General features: G+C 41.8%; 1 protein-coding gene across 5 annotated transcripts in view; it reads left to right on the top strand.

Moving 5' to 3' along the window:
- Window positions 1–24887, top strand: part of FANCC (FA complementation group C) — a 217988-nt gene that overhangs the window by 40942 nt on the left and 152159 nt on the right. For 2 of the 5 annotated variants that reach the window (XM_054502576.2, XM_063649708.1), the window contains exon 2: window positions 10714–10872. The exons of 2 other annotated variants lie outside the window; for them this stretch is intronic. The gene's annotated coding sequence lies outside the window, so the exon portion shown is untranslated. The remainder of the gene's footprint in view (window positions 1–10713; window positions 10873–24887) is intronic. One more of the 5 variants, XM_054502579.2, reaches the window with a different exon arrangement.

Genomic DNA, 24887 nt, shown 5'->3' with positions numbered 1-24887 from the left:
GCGAGCAAAGTTATCTCAGAGTAGATGCTGCAGCCGCATGTACTGTGGGCGAGTATTGTCTGGGCAAACGGGAAAAGGGTTAACTGTAGTCAACCTGCTGTACAATAGAATACAAGAACTTTTTCCTCCTGTCTAACTGTAACTTTGTACTGGTTGATGAACTGATAATTATGCTTTTTAAGCTCGTGGAAAATGTTTCAGATCTTTAACCACAGTTAGTAGGCAAAAGTACTCATACTCTTTCTTTGATTTTTGTTGTTGTCGTTCTTGAGATCCTACTCAAATCAATGTGGTAAAACCTTCTGAGGATTGCCAGACCAAATATAATTCTTGGGGTATGACAAAGAATGAGTAGTAGCACTTTATGAAGCCTTAGGTTAGGTATACATAGAAATAATCATGCTGTTACTTGAGATTGCCCTGCCCCTAAATAAGTGGTCTTGAAGATGTGGTAGGCAAGGGACAGAGAGAGACCAAGCTTCCTGTGACCAGAAAAGGATTATCTGTTATTTAGAGGAAGGGGTTAGAGAAAAGTTGGCCCATTGAATTAACGCAAGAAACCAGAGGTACTGTTAGGATATTCTGCAGTCTAAGTCAGGATGAAAACATATTTAAGAACAAACTCAGCAACTAAGAAACTTCACGTCTTGAATGTGAGAGGCAATCTCCCATATGAAACTGTTAGTTGACGTTGAAAATTCATTCATCCTGGTGGTTGAGTTAGGAGGAGACCCAAGAAGAGCTTTTGTATTTAGTTTCCTGGTGGTTGGAGAGTTCAAACACTAGACTTGGAAGCAGATAATACCTCATAGTACAAGGAACAGGAACTTTTCTCACTGTCTGGAAAAACCAAGCATCTGGCTGTCTGATTTTAGTGAAATTGTAATTCAGGGGGAACTGATTAATTTTATTAGACATGGTGTGAGTGCCGTGGCTCCTGCCAGGTGTAACTGAGATCCACTCTTGCCTTCTCTCTTTGTTCCTGCTATTTATGATCCTTATGCTCAGAGTGTGTAGAGTAGGTTTGCATTCCTTTTTTTTCTTTTTAGAGACTGAGGTCTTGTGAAGTTGCCCAGGCTGGATTTGAACTCCTGGGCTCAAGCCATCCTCCCGCCTTAGCCTCCTGAGCAGCTGGGATTACAGGCATACACCACCTAGCTAGGTTTGGGTTTTGTTTGGCTACACTTCCTCCTATTCCTGCCACCAAGGCTTGTAGTTGTTGATTTTAATAGACTATTTTTTAGAGTAGTTTTATGTTCACAGCAAAATTGAGCAGAAAGTACGGAGATTTCCTCTATACCCGATGCCCCCACATGCACAACATCCCCCTACTGTCAGCATCCCCCACCAGAGTGGTACATTTGTTAAAACTGATGAACATGCATTGATACATCATTATCACCTGAAGTCCATAGTTAACATTAGAGTTTACTCTTGGTGTTGTACATTCTATGGGTTTGGACAGATACACATGTGTCCACTATTATAGTATCATACAGAATAGTTTTATGGCCCTACAAATCCTCCGTGTTCTACCTATTCACTCTTCCCTCTCCCCTCTCCCCTACCCCAGTGGCATTTCTGTTTTTATTTTATTTTTTGTTTATTTATTTTTTTGAGATAGGGTCTTGCTCTGTTATCCAGGCAGGAGTGTGGTGGCACAGTCATAGCTCACTGCAACGTCTACCTCCTAGGCTCAGGTGATCCTCCTGCCACAGCCTCCTGAGTATCTGGGAGTACAGGTACACACAACCATGCCTGGCTAATTTCTTTTTCTTTTTTTTGTAGAGACAGGGTCTTGGTATGTTGCCTAGGCTGGTCTCAAACTCCTGAGTTCAAGTAATCCTCCTGCCTCAGCCTTTGCAATCCCAAAGTGCTGGGATTACAAGCATGAGCCACCACGCCTGGCCTGTTTTTATTTTTAAAAATTACTTGAGGAACTAGTTCTAATTCCAGTCCTGTGCTGAACTTGTATCATACATAGTTCAGAGAATTCCTACTTATGTAGGGACTGCAGATATCCTCCCCTTATCCCTTTCCTCCTTTCCCTTCCCCAAATAATGGCAAGTCAGTGCCCATACTGTGTATCAGTCCATTTCATTTTTTGAGGTTTCCTTGATGGTCTGCTAATTTGGAGACACTTCTGGACAAATGATAAATTTCTGGCAGTACAAGCCCAAAGTAGTAAGGTTTTGTTCTAGACACTGGAGCTAGAATGAAATTTAAAAATGGTTCCTTGCTTTTACACTGTTGGTGGGAGTGTAAATTAGTTCAACCATTGTGGAATACAGTGTGGAAATTCCTGAAGGATCTAGAACCAGAAATGCCATTTGACCCAGCAATCCCATTACTGGGTATATACCCAAAGGATTATAAATCCTTCTACTATAAAGACATGCAAATGTATGTTTATTGCAGCACTGTTCACAATAGCAAAGACTTGGAACCAACCCAAATGCCCATTCAATGATAGACTGGATAAAGAAAATGTGGCACATATATACCACGGAATACTATGCAGCCTTAAAAAAGGGTGAGTTCATGTCCTTTGCAGGGACATGGATAAAGCTGGAAATGATCATTCTCAGCAAACTAATACAGGAACAGAAAACCAAACACCACATGTTCTTACTCGTAAATGGGAGTTGAACAATGAGAACACATGGACACAGGGAGGGGAACATCACACACCGGGGTCTGTCAGGGGGTGAGGGATGGGGGAGGGATATCATTAGAAGAAATACCTAATGTAGATGACGGGTTGATTGGTGCAGCAAACCACCATGGCATGTGTATACCTGTGTAACAAATCTGCATGTTCTGCACATGTATCCCAGAACTTAAAGTATAATAAAAAAATTAAAAATTAAAATGGTTCCTACTCTCTATTTACAAATTATGACCACTTCGTCCAAAGATCACAAATTCTAAAGTGATACAATCTTTCTGGGTAGCCTTAACTAAAAGAGCTGTATCACTCTTGAGTTCCTCTATGCATATGCCAATCATTTCCTCTTTGCTACACCCTGTTTTGAAGTGTCTGCCCAGACAGTAGTACTCATCGACCACCAATCTTTGTGGGATGAGCAACTGACCCCGTAGAAAACTATCTAAAGGCTCTGTTGGCTGGATTGAGCCGATCACATCCTCTTCCCTGAGAATGGGGACCTTGAGATACTGAGCTGATTAGATAATGGTTAGTTCTTGGGCTGAAATTTCGTATAGAATTGTGACCACGTTCTGAACTACAGCATAAAAGACGTGCAAGCTGGGGGAACAAAAAAAGCCACAGACAGCAGAGACAGCAGAGGCAGCTAGTGTACAGAGAGATGCCCTTGAACGGAGCAGACATGTGGACACCCTGAGATGTGGCAGGAGCTTCTAGTTCCACTTCCTATTTGGACCAGCTAAACCTTTTCTTTCCTTGGGTGTTGTTCATGAGATCTTTGGTCATAGCCTTTTCACAGCACCTCTTCCCCCATTTGACTTGTGCTAGTTGAGTGGATTTCTGTTCTAGAGCTGAAATGCAGTGCCAGCAGAATCTAGTGCAATAGAATCTTATGTAATTAAAGTCCTAAAGACTCTTTGGATTGTGAGACACACAAAATGATAGAAAACCAAGGTTGATAATCAGTACAAAATAACTACATGTTGGGGTACCCTTCAGTCAGTCAATGTCTTCCTCACCGGTGGGCATTTAGTGACTCATTCACCACCCTTCCCTCGTCGAGGCTAAAGAATGCCTACGTCATTTCATCTTTTCTCAAAAAAGAAAAGCACTCTGCTGTTTTCTGCTTCTTTATTGATCACATTTGTCCTTAATTCCTTCATATAACCTCAGGTAGAATATTAGTCTAGGTGCCAGGGGATGTGGGTTCTGTTCTTTTTGGGGTTCTAACTGGATGGATGGTCTCTATAAGGTTCTTCATCTCTCTGTACCCCTACCCCCACAGCTTTGCTGGGCAGTGAAGGGTTATGCTGATCACCGATTTCTAGCTGATAACTCCCGCAAAGCAAGGTGTGAATAAAGAGGGTGAAGAAATCAAGCTACTTCCCAGGCATTTGCTATAGATGAAATAAATATGCCTATCCCTCACTTAATGATGTTAATTCTGAGAATCCTGCCAGTAAGTGAAAAGCTAGAAAATGAAAAATTACTTCTGTTAATTTTTTTGTTGTTGTTTTGGTTTTGTTTTTTTGAGACAGAGTCTTACTCTGTTATCCAGGCTGGAGGGCAGTGGCGTGATCTCCCAGCTCACTGTAACCTCCACGTCTCAGGTTCAAGCAATTCTCGCCGCAGCCTCCCGAGTAGCTGGGATTACAGACATATGACACCACGCCCAACTAATTTTTTCTATTTTTAGTAGTGACAGGGTTTCACTGTGTTGGCCAGGCTGGTCTCGAGTTCCTGGCCTCAAGTGATCCACCCGCTTAGCTTCCCAACTGCAGCCGGCTAACTTATGTTAATTTTAGTGGTAAAAGTTATGATGTGTTCCATCCCAACCTAAGATATCCAAATACTTTCTACAAATAGAAAAATATATCATTGAGCAATGAAAACTTTTTATTGGGAAATAATCCAAAATTAAATAAATGTAGTTGGTACATAAAATGTGTTAAAATGATGCTTTGTTGCCTCAATAAAAAAGAGGCAGGGCCGGGCGTGGTGGCTTGTGCCTGTAATCCCAGAACTTTGGGAAGCCAAGGCAGGCGAATCACGAGGTCAGGAGATCGAGACCATCCTGGGTAACACGGTGAAACCCCGTCTCTACTAAAAATACAAAAAAATTTAGCCAGGCGTGGTGGCGGGCGCCTGTAGTCCCAGCTACTTGGGAAGCTGAGGCAGGAGAATGGTGTGAACCCGGGAGGGTGAGCTTGCAGTGAGCCAGGATCACGCCACTGCACTTCAGCCTGGGTGACAGAGCGAGACTCCATCTCAAAAAAAAAAAAAAAAAAAAAAAAAGAAGAGGCTTGATGGGATTGATGGAAGAGGGAAGGAGCCGTACTTTGGAAGGTGGTTGGTGAGTCAGGTGATGAACTTTTAAGGTGTGCATTCAGCAGCAAAAGTGCTTAATAATATTTTTCCTTGGGGATTTTGACAGTAGTAGAAACTCCTAATGTGGAAACCTTTGGTATATCAGTAGAAGGGGATCTTTAGATCAAAAAAAAAAAAGCAAGATGTAACTTTGCTTCCCTTTTTGTAATTTGCAATTCATACACCTCCTTGCAGGATACGATATGTTTCCCGAAGCTGTTATAGCAAATTACTACAGACTTGTTGGATAAAGAGAACAGAATCATATCTTGTTGCAGTTCTGGAGGCCAAAAGTGTGAAAACTGACATGGCCACATTCCCTCTGGAGACACCTTCCTCTCACTTCTGGCGGCCAGCATGGCATTCCTGGGCTTGTGGCCGCATCCCTCCAATCTTTGCTTCTGTCTTCACTTTGCTGCCTCCTCTGTGTCTGTCTCCAACTTCCTCTGCCTCTGTCATAAGGATGCATGTGGCCTACCCTACCCTGATATTCCAGGACAAGCTCCTTCTCTCAGGATCCTGAACGTTACCACTTTGTAGTAGTTGTTGTTGTACAAGGTAATAGTCATTCCTTTGCCATGTAAAGTAATATTCACAGGTCCCATGTGCTAGTGTGGGAATGAGGTGCTGACATTTGGGCTGCTAATTCTTTGTTGTGGGAGACTGTCCTGTGCATGGTAGATGTTCAGCGGTGTTCCTGGCCTCTGCCCACTGGGTGCCAGTGACATCCTTCTCCCAGCTGTGACAACCAAAAATGTCTTCAAACATTGTCAAGGGTCCCCTCTGGGGCAAGACTGTCCTTGGTTGATGAGCACTGCTTTAACCTAATCTGAGCCCATTCTTATCCCACTCAAATATGCTGACTGGGAAGTTTCCAGTCTCGTTAAGAAGGGGGAGGGTGGAGAATGGATGCTGGAGAGGTGACTGCTCCTCTCCACTACACCTAACATTCTAGTGAAGTCCACAAATGGGCCAAATCGAGCAGGATTATGAAATTTTTGCTAGACCCCTGTTAGTGTATTCTAACATTATGGCATTTTATATTACTCAACTAAATCTCAATATTATGTTTTTAAAAAATCCTATGGACCTCTGAATCCCCAGGTTGGGTTTTTTCTACTTTACCTATGTTAAATATGTTAAATACCTAGGTTGCCCGTTATCTTAGAATTTGTCCATGTGTCACCTCATTCTTTTTCAGCAGGTCCCTTTCTGGAGGTTTTCGTACTCAGTTGGATTTATCCTCCCTGCGACTGCCACCTGCTCCTTGCCTTGCCATGTGGCATTAGTGGAGTATGAACTGCATATTTAGCACAGCAGTTTATGCACTAGAGAATCAGGATTGGAATTTTTCTGAAGTATCTTATTTTTCTGTGAAATAATTGAAACAGTATAGACACATTTGCTGTTTTGAAGTTTTTATGATTTCCAAAGTAATAAATGTGCACTCTCACAGTTCTCAGGTGGCTGATTTCTGGAGTGCTTGCCGTTTCTCCGGGTGGGTGCTTTGTCCAGGCTCCCCTCTCGTGTTGGCCTGCAAGTGCCCTCGCTGCGACGGGTCCCTGACCGGTACTGGATGAGAGGACTAGTACTGGTGCAGATGTTGGCATAAACAAAAGCTGCAGCTTTTTAATCATGACTAAGGCATGGGAGAGGTTGACATATAATGGTTCCCAGAGTGTCCCTCTCAGACCAATAAAACATAGCAAAGCTACGTGATAACCAGGCTGGAATGTATGTGAATTGTTCGAGTGAGTCTGTGTCACTTGAACTGTACCTGGCAGTACCTGGGGGCTTCATGTAAGGCATGAAGGGCTCCAGAAAGAACCCGCTCTTTGTCTTCAGTTGTATTCTATATGTTTAATACACAGCACAGCAGAAGCAATCAGCTCTCCCGAATGTTACTTATCCCATAAATCGTCTTTCCTTACACCTACGTATTTTCTTCTGTGTTCAATTTTATTAATGGATCATCTGATCTCCAGCTTTGCTGGTTTAGAACCTCTATGCTCATCTTAAGCTCCTCAAGGAGAAAGGGACTATTGTAATCATCTTTCAACGAGTTTGTAAAAACAATTCCCCCATCTCAGCACTGTGCCTCATAGGGTTTAAAATTTGACCGAATGACTGACTTTACATACATCCTTCCCAGACCTTTTAGGACTACTACTCCCCTAGAGGTTTTCTCTGCCCTTTGGAAAACAGGTAGGGGAAGAGGGATCTAGAAATGGCAGTATTCATTAAGATAGCCAAAGCTTGATAGGAAGAGAGAGATTCATTTTACTGTGGTAATTAAAGTGAAAATGGGAGAATAAGAAGGCATGCTGCTTCTTTTTCAGGAGTCTTGGCAAGGGTTCTAGTTTTAAAAGAGAGATACAGCCAACTAGATTGAAATGATGTGGAGTTCATCCCTCCACAGTCATATTTTACTGAGCCATATTTCAATAAATGGACTAAATTGTCCCTTGGAACTCAGTAGGTGGTGCTCTTGTGCCATAGCATAGCATCGGCTTTGGAGAGGTTCTGAGAGCACAGCGGCTGGTTCCAGGGCCTGTGTCCTGTCAGTCCCCTTTCATAGCTGCCAGGCACACACCTGGAGGGCCTCACATGTCTGGTCTGGTGAGAGGCTTTCTGTCTTTGGAAATGAGGGAGTAAATTAGGGTCTTTACCTTCTCTATCCTGTCTGAGCTCTGCTTTCCAGGGGAACTTAAATGAGAGATTTTCTAACCTTTTAAAGAAAAAAAAAAGTGACTCTTTATCCAAACATTATGACGTGTATTGTTACCAGTTTTCCAAGATTTTTTTTGTTATTCATCCGTGAGTCCTCAAATCAAAGTTCCTTTCCATATAACTCAGGGTATCATTCTTGTTTATGTTTTCCTTTATGTTAATGTTTGTTTCCTGTTTAAGCTTCAGAGAAGATGCAGTAGAATGAAATAAATATGTAGTAGAGAAATTTGGAAGTGATGAAGGAATACAGGTGAAAGCCATCGAGTTCATGCAGCAGCTAGTAGTAACTTAGCTGACAACAGACCCTTTTGGCAGGAGCCCATTGCTTTACTCCTTTTGCTATATAATGAGTTCCTTGGTCCGAAGTTGGTTGTGATACCATGATGGTGAATAAGGAATCCAGTCAAGTTCACATTTGGTGATGCTGGAGAAGTGTGGTGGGCAAAGAAGATAAATTTAAATCCAGAGTGAGTTATCTATTACAAGAGAACAAATCCGTTGCCTGAATCATTTCAGGGTCTGCTTTTTCATCAAGTTTCTGTAGGGGTTGTATAAAACGAAAGTTACTTCACCTATATCCACCAACTGGTAGGGGAGAGGCAAAATGCTAGTGGGACTCACAGCCGGGATGTGCTGATCTGACCCATTCAGTCACCTGTGATGTCGAAAGGCTACCAGCCAGGTCCGAGTGAGGCCAGGCTGTGGGGCCAGCAGCTGGGCTCCTGAGCTGTGCTGCTGCAGATCCAGTGATGTGCAGTGTGTTTTGTCAAGACAGAGTGCTTCCTCTCCAGTCTACTGTCTAGTATCTTGTGCACTGAGTTTTTAGGTTTTAATGACCGTAGTCCTGATTTACATACTTTGCAGGTGATTTTTTTTTTAGCCATCTTTTAATTCTGCCTTTTCAATTTATACTTTCTTATTTTTTATTTAGCTTTTTTAAAAAGCACCCTAAATATACTGATTTTTGTTGGTTTTTTAAATCACCTTAAATATATTTTGTTGGGATTATTTTAGTATCTTAAGTATACTTTGTTAGGATTTTTTAGCATCTAAATATACCTATTTATTGAACTGATTAACTTCATCTGAAGTGAATTTGTGATCTAATGTCTGATATTGTTAGTTGCATTTGTTTCTTCATGTACTTTAGAACTTTGGTTAAATGACATGTTTTGAATGTTTTAAAAACTTTTCACTCATTCAGTCATTTTTCACCTCTCTTTCTCCCTCTCTGCACACTCTCCCCTGTGTAGCGTCATTCTGCTTGTCTCTGTCTGGCTTCCATGGAGCCTGGGTGCAGAACCAGCTTTCACAGTGGGGGCTTAGTTACCTGGGCATTCACAGGCTGCTTCATGCAGTGCCTGGTCGTGCCTGACGGGTGTCCTCCATCCTCCCTAGACCGCCACTCCATAGGAGGCAAGGATGCTGCGAGCCTGCCTTCAGGCATGGAGGGGTAGGGCTCTAGTCAGCACCTTCCATCCCACCTTCCAGCAAGGGTGCTAGTTTCTCACTCTGTCGTTTGTGCCTCTGTTTAGCCCCCAACCCTTCTAAGACCCAAACCTACAGTTTCATTGCCTGTTTTTGGACCCTAGCATAGGAGGGGCTGGCTGCTCACGGTTTTGTCCTCAGGGCCTTGCCTCTTTGTGTTTCTGTCCCTTATCGATTTCATAGAGATGTTTGTTTATTTTGTGTGTGTGCTTGCCTGCATCCTTTTCCTTTTTTCTTTTTATGTTTCCCCTCTCATTGCTGTATGTTTGGAGTAAAGAGAATCCATCAAAGAGTGAATTTACCGTGCCATCTTAACTGGAAGTCACGTGGGCAGAGAGTTTAAAGGAAAGAAAGATATTTGGTTTTACGTAGTACTGAAAGCTAACCACAAGAACGCTTCCTATGTGAGCTCAGTGACCCATAGCATATAGTTACTTAAACTCCTTCTGAGGCTTGCAGGCCCCAAAAGATGAGTGGGATTAGGCAGGTGGGATTTATTAGGATGCTATGGTTCTCTACAAAGGTTTCACCTTCTATTTTTCATTTTGGTGGTAATGTTTAAAAAATTCATGATTCCACACACCTAAATGCCTGCAATTCTAACTAAGTAATGTCTTAAAATTTCAGTGCCTGGAGTTGTGTTTGTATTGGTGCCAAGGAGCACTGCTTTAAATATAGGGAGATATTATAAAAGAACAGAGGTGAAAATGTAAATAATGTGTTTGAGCTAAGAGATTGCCGTTGCACCGTGGTTCTGAAGAGGAAAGTGATGCGTGAATTAAGCTGTCTCCCTGCATGTGTTAGTACTGGCCAGTCAACAGAACCTGCCTGTTAGTACCAAGCCCTACATGGTTAGTCCAAAGTGAGTTTCAATGACTGCATCATTGATCACGCTGAATTAATTTTGTCAATTTAAATTTTACTCATTTTGTAGATTTGTTGGTATTTAATTTGTACATTTTTTATTTTGTGGTTGTATAAGAGTTACAAGCATAAAGGGTTCACTGGTTTATGTTTGTTAATATTTAACTAACAAGAAAAATGACTTTAGATAATACTGGGAGCTCTCAACAGTTTTTAAGTTTGAGAACCATGGGTCAAATGGTAACTTAACTCTTGCTGTTGGTTGCAGCAAGTACCTCGCATTTGATTTTGATGTCTTTAGCTCACTCCTGCTCATGCTTCCTGACCTGCTTATCTCAGGGTTGTTTCTCTCTGGGGACTCTGACACCTCCATGCTGGGCTGGTGCCCCTTCCTCATGCTGCCTGCAGCCCCCTGTGTTTCCTTCTCTCCCAGCCCTTCCCACAGTGTAATCTGTGTATGGGTCCCAATTTCCTCATTAGCTATAAGTTGCTTGAGAGTGGGTAACCCTGTCATCTTTTTATTTGCAGTGATTTTCAGAGCTCTTGTCATAAAATAGGCTCCTAATAAACGTATGGGTTTCCTTGTTTTTGTTTAGGTAGTAATAAATTACCTGTGGAATCAAGGAGAGAAAGAGGCAGAAATAACTTGGAGCCAAGTCACAAGGCAAGAAGAAGCTTCCTAATATTTTAATAACGAATGTGTTCCTCAGCTCACTTTCTAACTGGTCTAACCAAAACCCAAGTCTTACTGTCAGGTAAGTGAAGTGAGGACAAGAAATGCAAGGAAAGGAAGTAATCATTGTAATAGAATGCATGACGGAAGGCTGGTATTTTTCGAGTCCGAATGATGGCTCCTTGGTGCTCTGATGGAGAACAAGGTCAGAGATTTCTGTCTTAGCAGCCTCGAAGGCAAGCGCTGTGGTGAAGGGATGCTTTTACTTTGAAGCCAAGTCCAGAGAATAGCTCCTCTCCCACCATTGCTGGGGTCTTGGGTGGGAGAATTGAGCCTAGTAAATCCCCAGAGTTATCTGCTAGATTCAGTTTCCTTAATTCTTTGCAAAGTCATCTGAAGAGTATATATACATACTCTGCACCTGGATTGAAGTTGCCTCCTCCAATTCCTTAGACCCAGATTTTGTTTACAATTGAGGTTTGTTTGAAATTATCTGCAAATTTCAGGTCCGTGTTTTTGATTAGACTATCTCAGAGGTGGAACGCCACTGACTCAACAGAGAAATAGTCAGCTCCTCCTAGTGGAACTTTTCTTAAAACCTCATTGGTTTTAGGAGGAAAAATACCATTTGTTTCTTTCATAAGCACTTCATGGGAACAAGAATCTTTTATTGTGACTTTCAAAAAAAAAAAAAAAAAAAAAAAGCCAGAAACACAGGGGTAAATTGACCAATCTTACCCTGTGAAGTGAAGCAAAGAAACATTACATTTCAGCAAATTAAAAATAGTTATCAGGCTTTCATCAAGGAAGAGGAAGAGTCTTGTCAACTTAAGTGGAATTGAACATAAATTTCTTAATTTTATATTTGATTATATTTTAGGGGGTTTTAAATATTTTCTGACAAGGTCATGGTGCCCCTAGTTGATGACATTGATTGGAAGCTAAGTATTTGTCTTTTTTTTCTTTTTCCATAAATACTGTGCTTTGTAGCATTCTCTCCATACATCTCCTGTTTGGTGCTTATTTCATGAGAGAAAGGACCTCATGCTGAGGGTAAATGGGGAAAAAGTGCTCTTTATCAGGGCACCTCCACTTTGAGAAGGTTATATGGTCCATATTTGGCATGAGTAGACTTAGCTCTCTGGGCTTAGAGATGTTTTAGACCAAAGGAAAGCATTCTTAGACTTTCTTGTCCTCCCGACAGGTATCATGTATAGCTACTTTTGTGTGGTTTAAAATGAGCTTTGTTTTAAATGTTAACAATCTTGGAGCTACAAGGGTTTCTATCAACATAAAATCAGTCTGAATTTTATCTGTTTTATTTTTCTTCTACAGCAGCCTTGTTGGGTTTTTTAATGTATTTATTTTCCATACATTTGTTCAGTACATATTTATCATGCTCCTACAATGTGCCAAGTACTCCGTGAGTTTGTGGGTTTCAAAATATGCTCAGCAAACTAGGTCCTGAGATGTGTCAGCTAGGACATGTTTGATTGCAAGTAACAGGAAAGCCAAAGAATGGTGGATTAAGCAAAAAGAGCAGTTCCACATTTGGCTCCTTCATTGCCTCAACTATGCTGTGAGGACACGGGGCTGTGATTCTTCTTTGCTGTTTGCAGTACGTTGGCCAGTCCCCTCAGGTTTCTTTATCCCTGGGTCTCAAGGTGACTGTTACCGTTCTGAGTGTCACACAAAGACTACTGTGTCGGATATGGAAAAAAGTGAACTCATTTAAAACTGAGGAAAACTGAGAAACCTTTTGTTGAAGTTCAGTTCTCATGCCGTATATTTCCATAACATACCTGTTCCTACAGTTTGATAGGAGAGCAAAAGTAAATACCATGACTGGTCTGTACTAGCCATTCCCAAAATGTGGCTGAGGGCCCAGGGTCCCCGAGACCCTTTTAGGAGGTTCACAAGGGTAAAACTATTTTTATAAGAATGCTAAGCTGCTATTTGCCTTTTCGACTCGCGTGTGCTCACTAGTGTGCGGTGGCGTTGTCAAGAGGTTACATGATAGATGATGATGACCTCTCTCTGACAGCTAATGGAATGTGTGTTTGTATATTTTGTCTTTTTAATTGTTCTCAGTTTTAGTTTCTGGTGGTAAATATTCATATATATGTACACACACACACACACACACACACACACACACATATATAAATAAAACTCTTTGGGGTCTTCAGTAACATTGAAGGGTGTAAATGGGCCCTGAGAACAAAACATTTGAAATTACCTGCTCTGTGTGAATCAAGATTCACCCCTGGCACTGGGGGATATCCCAGTCTCCCTAAGACATATGGCCCTGAGATTCCTGGACAAAACTCTTAACAAAGAGGAAATGGAGAGCTTAGGGCTGCTGGGTGGGCAACTAGCAGTGTGTGCAGCACTGTTCTGAGGGGGCCCTGAGGAGACAGCAGGGCAGGGATGCAGCATGTTCTCCAGGCCCCACCTCTGCTGGGCCAGCCATGACTGGAGCCACTGTAGGTTTGTCATTTGTGTGTTGTTGGTTTTTTAACTGTGGTAAATATAAATAAGATTGTAACCATCTTAACCACTTTTACATGTAATTCAGTGGCATTGATTACATTAACATTGTTTAACCATTGCCGCCATCCATCTCCAGAACTTTCCCGTTATCCCAAACAGAAACTCTACCCATTAAGCAGTAACATTCCATTACTGTCTCCCCTCATGAATTAATTTGACTCTGTGAATTTGACTATTGTAGGTACCTCATCTGTGTGGGATCAAAGAATATCTGTCCTTCTGCATCTTGTCTGATTTCACTTAGCATGGTGTTTTCAAGATTTATTCCTGTATGTATCAGAATTACATTCCTTTTTAAGGCTGAATGATATTCCAGTGTGTGCATATACCACACTTCGTGTATCCTTTTCTCCACTGATGGATATTTGAGTTGTTCTCACTTTTGGCTGTTGCGCTGCTATGAAATTGGGTGTATAAATATCTCTTTGAAACCCTGCTTTTAATTCTTTTGGGTGTATACCTAGAAGTGGGATTGCTGGATCAATGGTAATTCTATGTTTAGTTTTTTCAGGAACCACCATACTGTTTTTCGTAGCAGCTGCACCATTTTACATTCCCACCAGCAGTGCACAAGAGTTCTGGTTTCTCTGTGTCCTCATCAACACTTGTCGTTGTTTTCTTGATAGTAGCCGTTCTAAGTGAAGGGAGATGGTTTTCTGTTTGTTTTTAATGAATTAGGATGCATTGCCCCAGCCTGTCACCCAGCATCTCCTCCCTCTTTGTTATCTTTCTTCAGACACTGCTCAAGTGTTTTAATGCTTTTACTTCCTTCTGCTCTCATGAATTGTGCTTGGTGAGCTCCATATTCTAGTAAGGTACATTTTCCATGAAGTTTTTGAATATATCCTTCTCCTAAAGGATAGAATTCACCAAAATGAGGAACCTTTAGTCCTGAGGTAATACTCTTTGTTGCCTGCTGTACTTTGAATCTGAGCCATGTTATCTCGGTGACTCAGACTATGAGCCCCTGTGGACAGTGGTGTATCTTTGTACCATGGCTATTTGAGTTCACAAAATAGTACTTAGCAAGCAACCAAACTCTTGAGCGATTTATATGTGTGAGAAGAAGGGCAATGGCAGTGGTCCTAAACTGATGCCATTGTGAACCGGTTCCTTTTCAGTATCTTGGATGTTTGCATGGCCCCATGGCTGGTTTCCCTTGGTACTTTATCCCAGCCCCTCACCTCTTCCTGCTTCTGAAGGATCCGCTCCCACCTGGCAGGAAACAGGGACAGGATCAAGCATATGTGGATTCTTCCCTGGACACTGCCTTCTGTTCCAGCGTCTGCATCTCTCTGCTCATACGACTTTGCTTTAGTCCCCTCTGCATAGGAATTTCTGAAGGTCTTTATTTAATTTCTTTATTTTCTCCTGGAAATACTTGCTGAGGGATCTCACAGCTTCTGTTGTTTTTAGTCTGCATACGTGGAGAAGGTGAAATCATGGTTTGTTTTGATTCCTTAGGGACTGGGTAAATGCACTAAAAGATACATTACGCAAGAAATGGAAAAAGTGGATTTCCTTCTGATTTTTCATGCCAATTGCTTTTGCTACATTAGTATATGCTGTGCGTGTATGCACAAAATACTTGTTAACATCCTGAGTTTTCAGAAAATATGTTATAAAACATTTATCTTTTTTATTTCTTAAAAATGCTAAACAGTATTTCTCTAAGAGCTAGTAATGAAATGAATTTAGGTACATATACTAGGCAGAATCATAAGAAAGTCAAGGACTTACGTTTGGAGCAAGATAAAGGATTTTGGTATTAAGCAAAAAATATAGTCAGCTGTCAATTGTCTGATAGGTTTGTAGATTACCTGCGATAAAAAAAGTAGTACATTTGTGAAAAAAGTTGAAATTACCATATATCTGAAGAATCAGCCCCATTTTTCAAGGCATGCATTTTTTGGAGCTGCACGGAAGCCACCTTATATGGCTGCTTCGTGTGACACTGTCTTATTCCTCCCTGAACAGTGAATTGAACGTCTCTCCCTCTTTGTGACAAAGCCGTCTGGGGCAAAGCAGTAGCCGTACAGGTAAGATAGGGGGTCCAGAAAGCAGGTTTTGGATTTTCCCCTCCTTAGAGCCAGGACTGGAAAAATGGAGTCATTATTTGAGGACTGGAAGGAAAAGGAGGGAGCAAGTGCTAGGACTGTTATCTCTGCCCATCCTGGTGGGTGGTTTTAATATTTCCGTACAGAGAACTCAGGTAAAAAAAAAAACCAAAAAAAACAAAAAAACAGAAAATACATACTATTTCAACAATTTGAAAACTTTTATTGTATTCATCAAGTACTGTCCATCTTTATTCGCATTTATAAACTATAATACTTTTTCCTTTTTTCTTTGCCTGTGGGGTGATGTCTTTATGGCAAATGTGTATCTGAAAGTTTTTATTTTTATTTTTATTATACTTTAAGTTCTGGGATACATGTGCAGAATGTGCAGGTTTGTTACACAGGTATACACGTGCCATGGTGGTTTCCTGCACCCATCAACCTGTCATATACATTAGGTATTTCTGCTAATGGTATCCTTTCCCTAGTCCCCCAACCCCCTGACAGGCCCCGGTGTGTGATGTTCCCCTCCCTGGGTCCATGTGTTCTCATTGTTCAACTCCCACTTATGAGTGAGAACATGTGGTGTTTGGTTTTCTGTTCCTGTGTTGGTTGCTGAGAATGACGGCTTCCAGCTTCATCCATGTCCCTGCAAAGGACATGAACTTATCCTTTTTTATGGCTGCATAGCATTCCATGGTGTATATGTGCCACATTCTTTATCCAGTCTATCATTGATGGGCATTTGGGTTGGTTCCAAGTCTTTGCTATTGTGAATAGTGCTGCAATAAACATACATGTGTGCATGTGTCTTTATAGCACAATGATTTATAATCCTTATATACCCAGTAATGGGATTACTGGGTCAAATGGTATTTCTGGTTCTAGATCCTTGAGGAATCTCCACACTGTCTTCCACAATGATTGAAGTAATTTATACTCACACCAACAGGGTAAAAGCATTCCTGTTTCTCCACATCCTCTTCAGCATCTGTTGTTTCCTGACTTTTTAATGATTGCCAATTCTAACTGGCGTGAGATGGTATCTCATTGTGGTTTTGATTTGCATTTCTCTAGTGACCAGTGATGATGAGCTTTTTTTCATATGTTTGTTGGCTGCATAAATGTCTTCTTTTGAGAAGTGTCTATTCTTATCCTTTACCCACTTTTTGATGGGGTTGTTTTTTTCTTGTGAATTTGTTTTAAGTTCCTTGTAGATTCTGGATATTAGCCCTTTGTCAGATGGATAGATTGCAAAAATTTTCTCCCGTTCTGTAGGTTGCCCATTCACTCTGATGATAGTTTATTTTGCTGTGCAGAAGTTCTTTAGTTTAATTAGATCCCATTTGTCAATTTTAGCTTTTGTTGCCATTGCTTTTGGTATTTTAGTTATGAAGTCTTTGTCCATGCCTATGTCCTAAATGGTATTGCCTAGGTTTTCTTCCAGGGTTTTTATGGTTTTAGGTCTTACATTTAAGTCTTTAATGCATCTTGAGTTAATTTTTGTATAAGGTGTAAGGAAGGGGTCCTAATTCAGTTTTCTGCATATGGCTAGCAGTTTTCCCAACACAATTTATTAAATAGGGGATCCTTTTCCCATTGCTTGTTTTCGTCAGATTTGTCAAAGATCAGATGGTTGTAGATGGGTGGTGTTATTTCTGAGGCCTCTGTTCTGTTCCATTGGCCTGTATCTCTGTTTTGGTTCCTGTAGCCTTGTAGTATATAGTTTGAAGTCAGTTAGTGCGATGTCTCCAGCTTTGTTCTTTTTGCTTAGGATTGTCTTGGCTATACGGACGTTTTTTTGGTTCCATATGAAATTCAAAGTAGTTTTTTCTAATTCTGTGAAGAAAGTCAATGGTAGCTTAATGGGGATAGCACTGAATCTATAAATTACTTTGGGCAGTATGGCCATTTTCACGATATCTATTCTTCCTATCCGTGAGCATGGAATGTTTTTCCATTTGTTTGTGTCCTCTCTTATTTCCTTGAGCAATGGTTTGTAGTTCTCCTTGAAGAGGTCCTTCACATCCTTTGTAAGTTGTATTCCTAGGTATTTTATTCTCTTTGTAGCAATTGTGAATGGGAGTTCACTCATGATTTGGCTCTCTGTTTATCTGTTATTGGTGTATAGGAATGCTTGTGATTTTTGTACATTGATTTTTTATCCTGAGACTTTGCTGAAGCTGCTTATCAGCTTAAGGAGATTTTGGGCTGAGACGATGGGGTTTTCTAAATATACAATCATGTCATCTGCAAACAGAGACAATTTGCCTTCCTGTCTTCCTATTTGAATACCCTTTATTTCTTTATCTTGCCTGATTGCCCTGGCCAGAACTTCCAATACCATGTTGAATAGGAGTGGTGAGAGAGGGCATCTTTGACTTGTGCCAGTTTTCAAAGGGGATGCTTCCAGTTTTTGCCCATTTAGTATGATATTTGCTGTGGGTTTGTCATAAATAGCTCTTATTATTTTGAGATACATCAATACCTAGTTTATTGAGAGTTTTTAGCATGAAGGTGTGTTGCATTTTATTGAAGGCCTTTTCTGCATCTATTGAGATAATCATGTGGTTTTTGTCATTGGTTCTGTTTATGTGATGGATTGCATTTATTGACTGGCATATGTTGCACCAGCCTTGCATCCCAGGGATGAAGCCGACTTGATTGTGGTGGATAAGCTTTTTGATGTGTTGCTGGATTTGGCTTGCCAGTACTTTATTGAGGATTTTCGCATTGATGTTCATCAGGGAATTGGCCTGAAATTTTCTTTTTTTGTTGTGTCTCTGCCAGGTTTTGGTATCAAGATGATGCTGACCTCATAAAATGAGTTAGGGTAGAGTCCCTCTTTTTCTATTGTTTGGAATAGTTTCAGAAGGAATGGTACCAGCTTCTCTTTGTACCTCTGGTAGAATTTGGCTGTGAATCTGTCTGGTCCTGGGCTTTTTTTGGTTGGTAGGCTATTAATTACTGCCTCAATTTCAGAACTTGTTATTGGTCTATTCAGGGATTCAACTTCTTCCTGGTTTAGTCTTGAGAGGGTGTAAGAGGGTGTATGTGTCCAGGAATTTATCCATTTCTTCTAGATTTTCTAGTTTATTTGTGTAGAGGTGTTTATAGTATTCTCTGATGGTAGCTTGTATTTCTGTGGGATCAGTGGTGATATTCTTTATCATTTTTTATTGTGTCTATTTGATTCTTCTCTCTTTTCTTCTTTACTAGTCTGGCTAGTGGTCTATCTATTTTGCTAATCTTTTCCAAAAACCAGCTCCTGGATTCATTGATTTTTTTGAAGGGTTTTTTGTGTCTCTATCTCCTTCAGTTCTGCTCTGATCTTAGTTATTTCTTGTCTTCTGATAGCATTTGAATGTGTTTGCTCTTGCTTCTCTAGTTCTTTTAATTGTGATGTTAGGATGTCAATTTAGATCTTTCCTGCTTTCTCCTGTGGGCATTTAGTGCTATAAATTTCCCTCTAAATACTGCTTTTGCTGTGTCCCGGAGATTCTGGTACGTTGTGTCTTTGTTCTCATTAGTTTCAAATAACTTCTTTATTTCTGCCTTCATTTCATTATTTGCCCAGTAGTCATTCAGGAGCAGGTTGTTCAGTTTCCATGTAGTTGTGCAGTTTTGAGTGAGTTTCTTAATCCTGAGTTCTAATTTGATTGCACTGTAGTCTGAGAGACTGTTAGGATTTCCGTTCTTTTGCATTTGCTGAGGAGTGTTTTCCTTCCAATTATGTGGTCAATTTTCACATAAGTGTGATGTGGTTCTGAGAAGAATGTATATTATGTTGATTTGGGGTGGAGAGTTCTGTAGATGTCTATTAGGTCCACTTGGTCCAGAGCTGAGTTCAAGTCCTGAATATCCTTGTTAATTTTCTGTCTCGTTGATCTTTCTCATGTGACAGTGGAGTGTTAAAGTGTCCCACTGTTATTGTGCGGGAGTCTAAGTCTCTTTGTAGGCCTCTAAGAACTTGCTTTATGAATCTGGGTGCTCCTGTATTGGGTGCATATATATTTAGGATAGTAAGCTCTTCTTGTTGTATTGATCCCTTTACCATTATGTAATGCCCTTCTTTGTCTTTTTTGATCTTTGTTGGTTTAAAGTCTGTTTTATCAGAGACTAGCATTGCAACCCCTGCTTTTTTTTTCTTTCCATTTGCTTGGTAAATATTCCTCCATCCATTTATTTTGAGCCTATGTCTGTCCTTACACGTGAGATGGGTCTCCTTACAGCACACTGATGGGTCTTGACTCTTTATTGAATTTGCAAGTTTGTGTCCTTTAATTGGGGCATTTAGCCCATTTATATTTACAGTTAATATTTTTATGTGTGAATTTGATCCTATCATTATGATGCTAGCTGGTTATTTTGCCCATTAGTTGATGGAGTTTCTTCACAGTGTCAATAGTCTTTACAATTTGGTATTTTTTTGCAGTGGTGGGTACTGGGTTTTCCTTTCCATATTTAATACTTCCTTCAAGAACTCTTGTAAGGCAGGCCTGGTGGTGACAGACTCTCTCAGGATTTGCCTGTCTGCAAAGGATTTTATTTCTCCTTCGCTTATGAAACTTAGTTTGTCTGGATATGAAATTCTGGGTTGAAAATTATTTAAGAATATTGAATATTGGCCTCCACTTTCTTCTGGCTTGTAGAGTTTCTGCAGAGAGATCTGCTGTTAGTCTGATGGACTTCTGTTTATGGGTAACCCAACCTTTCTCTCTGACCGCCCTTAACATTTTTTCCTTCATTTCAACTTTGGTGAATCTGACAATTATGTGTCTTGGGGTTGCTCTTCTCGAGGAGTATCTTTGTGGCATTCTCTGTATTTCCTAAATTTGAATGTTGGCCTGTCTTGGTAGGTTAGGGAAGTTCTCCTGGATGATATCCTGAAGAGTGTTTTCCAACTTGGTTCCATTCTCCCTGTCACTTTCAGGTACACCATACACCAATTAAACATAGGTTTGGTCTTTTCACATAGTCCCGAATTTCTTGGAGGCTTAGTTTGTTCCTTTTCTTTTTTTTTCTCTAACCTTGTCTTCATGCTTTATGTCATTAAGTTGATCTTTAGTCTCTGATATCCTTTCTTCTGCTTGATCGATTCAACTGTTTATACTTGTGTATGCTTCACGAAGTTCTTATGACGTGTTTTTCAGCTCAATCAGGTCATTTATGTTATTCTAGTTAGCAGTTCTTCTAACCTTTTTTCAAGGTTCTTAGCTTCCTTGCATTGGGTTAAAAAATGCTCCTTTAGCTTGGAGGAGTTTGTTTATTACCCACCTTCTGAAGCCTACTTCTGTCAGTTTGTCAAACGAATTCTCCGTCCAGTTTTGTTCCCTTGCTGGAGAGGAGTTGTGATCCTTTGCAGGAGAAGAGGCGTTCTGGTTTTTGGAATTTTCAGCCTTTTTGTGCTGGTTTTTACTCATCTTCATGGATTTATCTACCTTTGGTCTTTGATGTTAGTGACCTTCGGATGGGGTTTTTGTGTAGACGTCCTTTTTGTTGATGTTGATGCTATTCCTTTCTGTTTGTTAGTTTTCCTTCTAACAGTCAGGCCCCTCTGCTGGAGTTTGCTGGAGGTCCACTCCAGATGCTGTTTGCCTGGGTATCACCAGTGGAGGTTTCAGAACAGCAGATATTGCTGCCTGATCCTTCCTCTGGAAGCTTCATCCCAGAGGGGCACCCGCCAGATGCCAGCCGGAGCTCTCCTGTATGAGGTGTCTGTCGACCCCTGCTTGGAGGTGTCTCCTTGTCAGGAGGCACGGGGGTCAGGGACCCACTTGAGGAGGCAGTCTTTCCCTTAGCAGAGTTCAAATGCTGTGCTGGGAGATCTGCTGCTCTCTTCAGAGCCAGCAGGCAGGAACGTTTAATTCTGCTGTAGCTGCGCCGACAGCCGCCCCTTCCTCCAGGTGCTCTGTCTCAGGGAGATGGGAGTTTGATCTATAAGCTACTGACTGGGGCTGCTGCCTTTCTTTCAGAGATGCCCTGCCCAGAAAAGAGGAATCTAGGGAGGCAGTCTGGCTACAGCGGCTTTGCCGAGCGAACATCCCTGTGGCTTTGTTTACGCTGTGAGGGGAGAACTGCCTACTCAAGCCTCAGTAATGGGGGACGCCCCTCCCCCCACCAAGCTCAAGCATCCCAGGTTGACTTCAGACTGCTGTGCTGGTAGCCAGAATTTCAAGCCAATGGATCTTAGCTTGCTGGGCTCCTTGGGGGTGGGATCCACAGAGCTAGACCACTTGGCTCCCTGGCTTCAGCCCCCTTTTGAGGGGAGTGAACGGTTCTGTCTCACTGGCGTTCCAGGTGCCACTGGTGTATGAAAAAACTCCTGCAGCTACCTCGGTGTCTGCCCAAATGGCCGCCCAGTTTTGTACTTAAAACCCAGGGCCCTGGTGGTGTAGGCACCCAAGGGAATCTTCTGGTTTGCAGGTTGCGAAGACCATGGGAAAAGTGTAGTGTCTGTGCTGGAATGCACCGTTCCTCACGGCACAGGCCCTCACGGCTTCCCTTGGTTAGGGGAGGGAGTTCCCCCAACCCCCTGTGCCTCTTGGGTGAGGTGACACCCCACCCGGCTTCTGCTCACCCTCTGTGGGCTGCACCCACTGTCTAACCAGTCCCAGTGAGATGAGCCAGGTACCTCAGTTGGAAATGCAGAAATCACCTGCCTTCTGCATTGATCCTGTTGGGAGCTGCAGACTGGAGCTGTTCCTATTCGGCCATCTTGCCAGCCTGTGGAGGTTTTAAAAACTATTTTTTAATTGTGGAAAGTAACATACTGAAAAGCATATAAACACGATTTATACTTTGGTGAGTTATTAAAATGTGGATACATAGTCATTGCCACGCAGGTCAGGAAATAGAATATTGCCAGCATCTTGGTGCCATTCCTGCACACCTTCCCTATAGCACATCTTCCTTTCCTCTAAAGCAGGGGTCCCCAAGCCCCGGGCCACAGACCAGTACCAGTCCATGGCCTGTTAGGAACCAGACCATACAGCAGGAGGTAAGTAGTAGGCCAGTGAGCATCATTGGCTGAGCTCCGCTCCCTGTCAGATCAGTGGCGGCATTAGATTTTCATAGGGGCATGGATCCTCTTGTGAACTGCACATGCAGGGGATCTAGGTTGCACGCTCCATATGAGAATGTGACTAATGCCTGATGATCTGAAGTGGAACAGTTTCTCATCCCAAAAACGCATCCCCCCCATCCCTGCCCCCGCCCTGGTCCATGAAAAAATTGTCTTCCACAATGGGAGATGGGTGCACCAGAATCTCACAAGTCACCACTAAAGGACTTACCATGTAACCAAATACCACCTGTTCCCCAAAAACCTATGGGAATAAAAAAATTTTTAAAAGAGAGATATCTGAAACAGTAATTACTGAGAATTTTCCAAGTTAATGTCAGACACCATACCACAAATACAGGAAGCTTTCTTATTTTGAATGAAGCCAGAAGAAAAATGCACTTTACCTGTAGAGGAGCAGAACATTCAACTTCTCCTCAGAAACCATGTAAGGAAGAAGAGAGTGGAGTGAAATATTTAAAAATATTGATTTAAAATGTTGAGAGAAACATCTTACCTTATTAAGAACATGAGCTCAGATACCTCTAGGGATCTAGATTAAGAGAGCCTTTGAATGACTGAGTTCCACCTGTTAAGACTCAGATTCCCAGCAGGGTCAGATATGCCCAACAGGTGTGATCATCCCACATGTGGCTGATGGCACAGGGTACTTTGATTAACCAGATGCTGGCAGCAGCCATCACCCGCACTCCCTGGTCATCACAACTACAGCACCATGTTTTCACCCCTCCCAGCCCCAGAGGTTGTGGAGCAGCATATTGAGGATCAGTGCACTGCATGATTCCTAAAGCTGTTTGCATTTAAAACAATCAGATACATTTCTATTGCTGAGCGAAGGTTGTTTGCCTTTTTTCTTTTTTAGACAGTCTAGCTGTCTCACACAGGCTGGAGTGTGGAGTGCAGTGGTGCTATACTAGCTCACAGAGGCCTTGAACTCCTGGGTCCAAGTGATCCTCCTGTTCAGCCTCTAGAGTAGCTGGGACTATAGGCATCTGCCACCATGCATGGCTAATTAAAAAAAAATTTTTTTTTTGTAGAGATGGGGTCTTGGTATATTGCCCAGGCTGGTATCAAACTCCTGGCCTCAAGCGATGTTCCTGTCACTGCCTGCCAAATGCTAGGATTACAGCCATGAGCCACTGTTCCAGGCCTGCAATTTTTTTTTTTTTTTTTTTTTTTTGAGACGGAGTCTCGCTCTGTCACCCAGGCTGGAGTGCAGTGGCGTGATCTCGGCTCACTTGCAAGCTCTGCCTCCCAGGTTCATGCCATTTTCCTGCCTCAGCCTCCCGAGTAGCTTGGACTATAGGCGCCCACCACCACACTTCGCTAATTTTTGTATTTTCAGTAGAGATGGGGTTTCACCGTGTTAGCCAGGATGGTCTCTATCTCCTGACCTCGTGATCCGCCCGTTTCAGCCTCCCAAAGTGCTGGGATTACAGGCGTGAGCCACGGCGCCCAGCCCCGGGCCTGCAATTTTATTTGAATAAAATGTTTGTCTCTTTTATCAAAAAGTTCTTCATTTTACTGGGTTCCCAAATATCTAAACTGATCTGCATCTAGTGCCATATGAAATATATAAGAAATTCATCAGTTTGTTAGTTTCTTCAGTTTCTTTCTTTCTTTTTTTTTTTTTTTGAATCAGTCTCACTTTGTCTCCCAGGCTGCCGTGCAATGGTGTGATCTCGGCTCACTGCAACCTCTGCCTCCTGGGCAAGTGATTCTCCTGCCTCTGCCTCCCAAGTAGCTGGGATTACAGGCTCCTGCCACCACGCCCAGCTAATTTTTGTTATTTTCAGTAGAGATGGGGTTTCACCATGTTGGCCAGGCTGGTCTCAAACTCCTGACCTCAGGTGATCCACCACCTCGGCCTCCCAAAGTTCTGGGATTACAGGTGTGAGCCACCGTGCCCCGCCTCTTCAGTTTATTTCTTTAAGGACACAGACTTTAGAGCCAGACCCTGGATTCATATTCCACAATCATAGCTCTGCTGTTTACTAGCAGTTACTTCCTTTCAGTTTTTGCATAATCTTACTTTGGGCAATTATGTAATCTCTTGGTGCCTCTGTAAAATGGAGATGATAATAGTACCCATTTCATAGTGTTGCTGTAATGATTAAATTAGTATGAATAAAGTATTTAATATATTGCCAAGAGCATAGTATAAATGTATGCAAGTATAAACTATTATTATATTTATAAAATGAGATATTACTCATTAAATTTCACACAGGCAACATAAAAATACCTTAAAATTTTTTTTGGTGGGGAATTACCTTTTAAAAATTAAATTACTGGCTGGGCACGGTGGCTCACGCCTGTAATCCCAGCACTTTGGTAGGCAGAGGAGGGCGGATCACTTGAGGTCAGGAGGTTGAGACCCGCCTAGTCAACATGGTGAAA

The sequence above is a fragment of the Pongo pygmaeus genome, chromosome 13 (genome assembly GCF_028885625.2).
Source record: "Pongo pygmaeus isolate AG05252 chromosome 13, NHGRI_mPonPyg2-v2.0_pri, whole genome shotgun sequence".
Lineage (NCBI taxonomy): Eukaryota > Metazoa > Chordata > Mammalia > Primates > Hominidae > Pongo > Pongo pygmaeus.
The sequence above is the reverse complement of the archived record's forward strand: the minus strand, read 5'-3'. Positions and strand labels throughout refer to the sequence as shown.